This window comes from Bidens hawaiensis, unplaced genomic scaffold (genome assembly GCF_021521415.1).
Source record: "Bidens hawaiensis isolate Kalapana, Puna unplaced genomic scaffold, B.hawaiensis_p1.1 tig00019804_1, whole genome shotgun sequence".
In the NCBI taxonomy this organism is placed as follows: Eukaryota; Viridiplantae; Streptophyta; class Magnoliopsida; order Asterales; family Asteraceae; genus Bidens; species Bidens hawaiensis.
The window spans coordinates 3,920-9,303 of record NW_027493008.1 but is presented as its reverse complement, the minus strand read 5'-3'; the positions used below and the strand labels follow the sequence as shown (position 1 = coordinate 9,303).

At 31.7% G+C, this 5,384-nt stretch overlaps 1 pseudogene across 1 annotated transcript; it reads right to left on the bottom strand.

The window, feature by feature from the left end:
- Positions 1–984: 984 nt before the first annotated feature.
- On the bottom strand, positions 985–3,027 carry LOC143559307 (exopolygalacturonase-like; annotated as a pseudogene). Its single transcript, XR_013139911.1, has 4 exons — positions 2,887–3,027; positions 2,491–2,799; positions 1,409–1,924; positions 985–1,336 (listed from the first exon to the last, which is right to left on the bottom strand). The product of XR_013139911.1 is annotated as an exopolygalacturonase-like (transcript).
- Positions 3,028–5,384: the final 2,357 nt, after the last annotated feature.

Below are 5,384 nucleotides of genomic sequence, written 5' to 3'. Positions count from 1 at the left end.
TAACCGGGTGCCGGTACGCTTGTAACACGAAACCGAGCCCGGGACATGCCAAGCGCGTAACCAGACACCTACACGAGCAAAACGCATTACTGGGCTCCGCTATGCGCGAAACGTGTAATCAGGCCCCATAAACACAAAACCGGTAAAAAAATTTCTTAATGTACAGTTAAAAAAATTATACGCTACCGCTGAAATTATTTTCTAGATCCGTCACTGACTATATATAACATATGTTTTTGAACGTGAAATTCCCAAGGTGGCACTTGGATATTGTAAAATGCCCCCTTTCACATAACCCAACTCACACACCTTTATAACACATGCCTTGTAGTGTAATTGAACGTTTTTCACCTTTTCTTAAAACGTCATTAGAAGTGGCTATGGATTTTTTAATAAATGGTAGTGATGACGGTAGTTGTATGAGAAGCAGCAAGAAATTGAAAAATCACTTTGAAGGTAACACTAGCAAATATTTGATTATTAAATTACTTTCAAGGTAGCAGTGTATAAGGAAAATCTGATGATTATAACAATGGGATGATCATTTCAATGTATTGCTAGACTCTTCGTAGTGGGCGTTATATATGAGGCACTTTCTTTCAAAATGTTTGGGATCGGAGCCGCCGCCTGGCGTCTTCGGCATTTTGGTCGTCGAAAAGTCTCTCGGCCTTTTGTACAAAAGGCTTGATGAAAAGGTAGGTGGGACCAAGGAGGATTTTGAGCCAATGAAGAAGAAGCTGAGAGCATTTTGAAGTGAGAGCGTTTTGAAGATTTTTCACTACACACTTTCTTACATTTTTAAGACTTTAAGTATATGATGTAGCACGTTACTTTTTTTTCCCTAGACTAACTTCACATTGTTGATGGTTTTTTTTTTTTAATTTAAGTAAAGCTAATTTAAATTTAAACATTTAAATAAGAAAACCAATAATAACAATAGAACTTATGACGCAAATAATAAAGGATTGACATTATACTCCCAATCCTCATGGAGATTCATAGAGCCCCATTACTTAGTTCTATAAACTTCCATTTACAAAAACAACCGGAAAGAACTTTAAACATCTTCTCAGGTTGTACTAAGAAAGAGAAGTGAAAGTTCTTGTTCTATAGACAACCACATGGAATTTGCAGGCCATACGACTCTCCTTCGACGTTCCAGCAAGATGATGTTGCGTCCTTCTTCTCGCCCGTGGTAAGCCAAGTTAATGTCCACAAGTTTTATCCCTTCACAAGGCACGGTTTTGCTGCATTGGATCTTTACTGCAATCTTAGAACTCGATGTACCACGCACTTTTCTAAATGTCACGTTTCGTATTTGAACACTTGATTGTGCCTAAAAAACAAGTGTTTAAATAAATCATCAATTATGTTATAAAGACAACATGTATTATAGGGGTAGAGTTACCTTATGATTGCAAGGGTCGCGCGTACAATATTGTTGGTCGATAAAAATCGGGTTATTCACGTTAACCATGGTTATGTCATCAAACATAATATCCGAAGCAAGGCTAGGATTAGAGGGTGCCCGTGTTTTAATCCGAAGTCCATTTTGGGTCCCATATAATGTTGAGTTACGTATAGTTATACCGGTTACATATTCTTTGTTGTGGGACCCACCCAAGCTACCGATGCTAAACCCGTGACCTGGCCCACAATGCACTCCTGTCACCGTGATATCGTGACTGCCCGCAAGAATTGACACACAATCGTCACCGGTCATTATGTTAGAGTCTTGGATCCTGATCTTGGTCGAGCTACCGATGTGGAAACCGTCCGTGTTCGGGCTATCCTCGGGGGCACTGATCCGAATGTTGGACATGTTCAAGTTGTGGCATGCAAAAATGTTGAAATGGGCATTCTTGCTGTTGATCGATCCAATGTGGCTTATTCTTGAATTAGTAACAAAATCAAGCCGCATAGTCTAATTTCAATTCGTAAGTAATATATCCATTAAAACAAAATATATGTTAGAAAATAAACAAAAGTAAATTTTTAATATTTAAGAGCATTAACTCACCCGATTTTTTATTTATATATTTAATCAACCATATGATTTTGTTATTATAAGTTCTTATACTTTCTTGTGAACGGAAAAACATTAATAATTGTAAAAGAATTATTGAATCTTTATTATTTAATTGAATACAGATAAATATAAATTTAAAGAAGAGATAATGGTGGAGGTCTTCCAAGAAGTAAACAATATTTAGGTAAATTAAGGTAAACTTTATTTTATTATTAAATTATATTACTAAACATGAATACTCTAAATATAGTAAAAAAAATATCTATAAAAGTGTGTTTGATTCCTTATCATTACTACATTAACTTTTCAAAAATCGTTACAGTATTACGTAATAACTACCCATTTAAAATAAAGATAATGATTAATAGAAATTAATATGCACACTTTCCGTATTCTCAGTATTCTATTTTTGTTTTTTTTGTAAATTATTACTTTTTTTCTGTTAAGAAAAATACACTTACAACAGGAAGAGATTTGCAACGAGAATTGCGGGCACAGTCATTGTAATGTCAAGCAGCACCGCCATGACCAAGCAAAGAACCATCGCCTCCGACCGTCAGTTGATCGATATATTTGAAAGTAATCCAGTGATCAATAAAAAAGTTTGCTGGATTATTTGAAGCTTCTAACAAACCCCTTATAACAAACTCTATAGGTCCTCTACACGGTCCAATGAACATGATCGCATCGAGCATATACGTCCCTCTCGAGACCACAAGCCTACCTCCACCGCTATGACTGCACGCGTCATTCCATGCTGAAATGAACTCCTAGTAAAGCCCGAATAGCATATTCATAAATATTTAAGAGTAGAATATTAGTTGTTCAAAAAGTGAAAAAGACGATGAGCAATGTACCTTGGTGTTATCGTTGACTCGATTGGGAAGTGCACCATAACGTAAGACGTTGAACGTAGGCGGAATCGGATTTCTGTATGCGGCGCTAACAACATATAGCAACAACGGAATAAGATTGATGAAGATGAAGGAGGGCTTCATTTTGTTTTTGTTTTGGTTTTTTTGATTGTGTTCATCTCTAAGCACACTTTATATAGAACTAAAGAGAAAGGTGATTACAAAGTTGACTTATTTAATTTCGTAATTTTGGAATTTATTTGATCTCTTCCTTGATTTCCTTGATGTTACTAAATACGTATCATACGTATTTATGGATTTATAAGTTTACTTTTGTGGTAATGCAAACAATATAATATTAGGCGTTATGTTATATAACATAAATGCGTATTACCTATTAGAGCACAAGACAAAATATAAACTATACGAAGTTAGACAACATATGTGAGATTATATATGTATTTTAGAGTAGTTATATATTTATATTATTATGAATTCATGTTATCTTGGATAAATTATTGCATGTCGTTATATAATTTAACATGATATTACATTTATGTGTGATGAATATGAAATATACGGAGATAACAAATCCGAAATCAATAGATGTGTTAAAACATAGTTTTGTTTATAAATTTATCTTATAAAGTTTGTATATCGTTTTGATTAATTGGTATCACGCAAAACATTTAAGTTATTGCAATATTTATGTTTAAATGATAATTAAAATGTTGTATATTTGTTTCCAAAAAGTTTTGTTTAATTTCTTAATAAGTAGATTATCTTTGGCTAATTCAAATGGAAATAAATCATTTGAGTTACTGCAAATTTTTTTTAGAAAATAAGATGCTTAAGATTTTTTTTTACTAAAAACTGGTGTTTGCCTTATGTATTGCTAGCTAATGGTGTTGTTTTGTTATCCTTTAATTAGACTTTTTCAAGAATACTAAAGGACCTTTTTTTTAATTGCATATTAATGTTTCAAGACTTTTTTTTCTTCTCTTCTCTACTCAAGGATGGTCAAGCCCAAGTAATTAATTAATTAATTAACTAAATTTGTTTTCTTCCGTTTTATAAGTTAATCTCAATTTCCAAAAAAAAAAAAGATATATTATACGCACGCTAAAGTAAATATTATGCTTTATATGTGTTACAAATCACAATCTACTTGTTAGGCATACTTTAAGCATGAATTGTTATATATATAAATCATTTTTGTTTTGAAACCTAACCACGTTATATACTATGTTTGTCGTCTTATATTGTATACTAGTTTTTAACACATGTATTATACATGATTACTCAAATGATAAAAATAAATAATGTTCGTTATTTGAAATAAACAAAAAAATTAAAGATAAAAACATAAATGAAATAAATAAGGTACATTATTTCAATTGTGATTCTCAAAATAATGTTTATAACTGAAATTGTTTGTAGCTTAGCATACCATATAATAAATCTAAGGCCATGCATAGTGGGACGCTATCTCGCCCCATGGAGCCTCCATAGCACTGGGAACACCGGCCCCCAGGGCGATATGGAGCGGGGTGGGCGCTTCCCACATAGCGCCGGTGAGAGAGGGAAGAGTGGAAGGTGATTGGTAGCTTGTTTATTTGTTTATTTTATAAATAATAATAATAAAATAATAATGAGGTAATGATTCAAGTGGGCTCTATCCACTACACATGATCTAAAATGTTTATTGACGGTGATAAAACCAAGCAACTAGGTAATTTTAACTTCCAAATTGTATACCTTGTGAATAAACGTATTACAAAAATAATAGTGTTGATATGTATAAATATATTTAAAAATGATGAAAAGTTAAAATATAAAGGGAGATAAAAATAAGAAGTTTGAAAAAGATTTTTGGCTAAAAAAACCCTTATTCAAAAAAATAATAAAAAAAATCATAACTCAAAATATAAAATAAAAACAAAAAAATTTCAAAAACTAAAATGTTTTCTTCGTCATTCTCATTCCAATAAAAACGACGAACAGACACAATGCCAAAAAAAAGACACGACGAAAATAAACAGAAAACACAATGATAACACAAAAAGACATAATAGATCGCAAAATATAATACAATGTCGAACAAAATATAATACAATGATAAGTAATATAACAAAATATCAAAAAAAAAGATTCAATGTCAAAGATAAAAGACACAATCAGTGACGAAAAAAAAAACAAAAAACACAACGATAAATAAAAAGACACAATGATATTTTTTTTTCTCAACATTGTGTCTTTTTTAGAACGGAGAAGACGGTGAAAACATTTTTGTGTCTTTACTTTTTTTGTTTTTTTAATTAAATTTTGAGTTATGATTCTTTTTATTGATTTTTTATTATTTTTATGGTTTTTTTATATAAATCATTCTCATGCTTCTCATTTTTGTCCCCCTTTGTTGAATCACCTCAATCATGAAGACGTGTATATGTTCTAGAAAAGCTTTAAATGTTTCAATTCTAGAAAAATAAATAAAAATATGT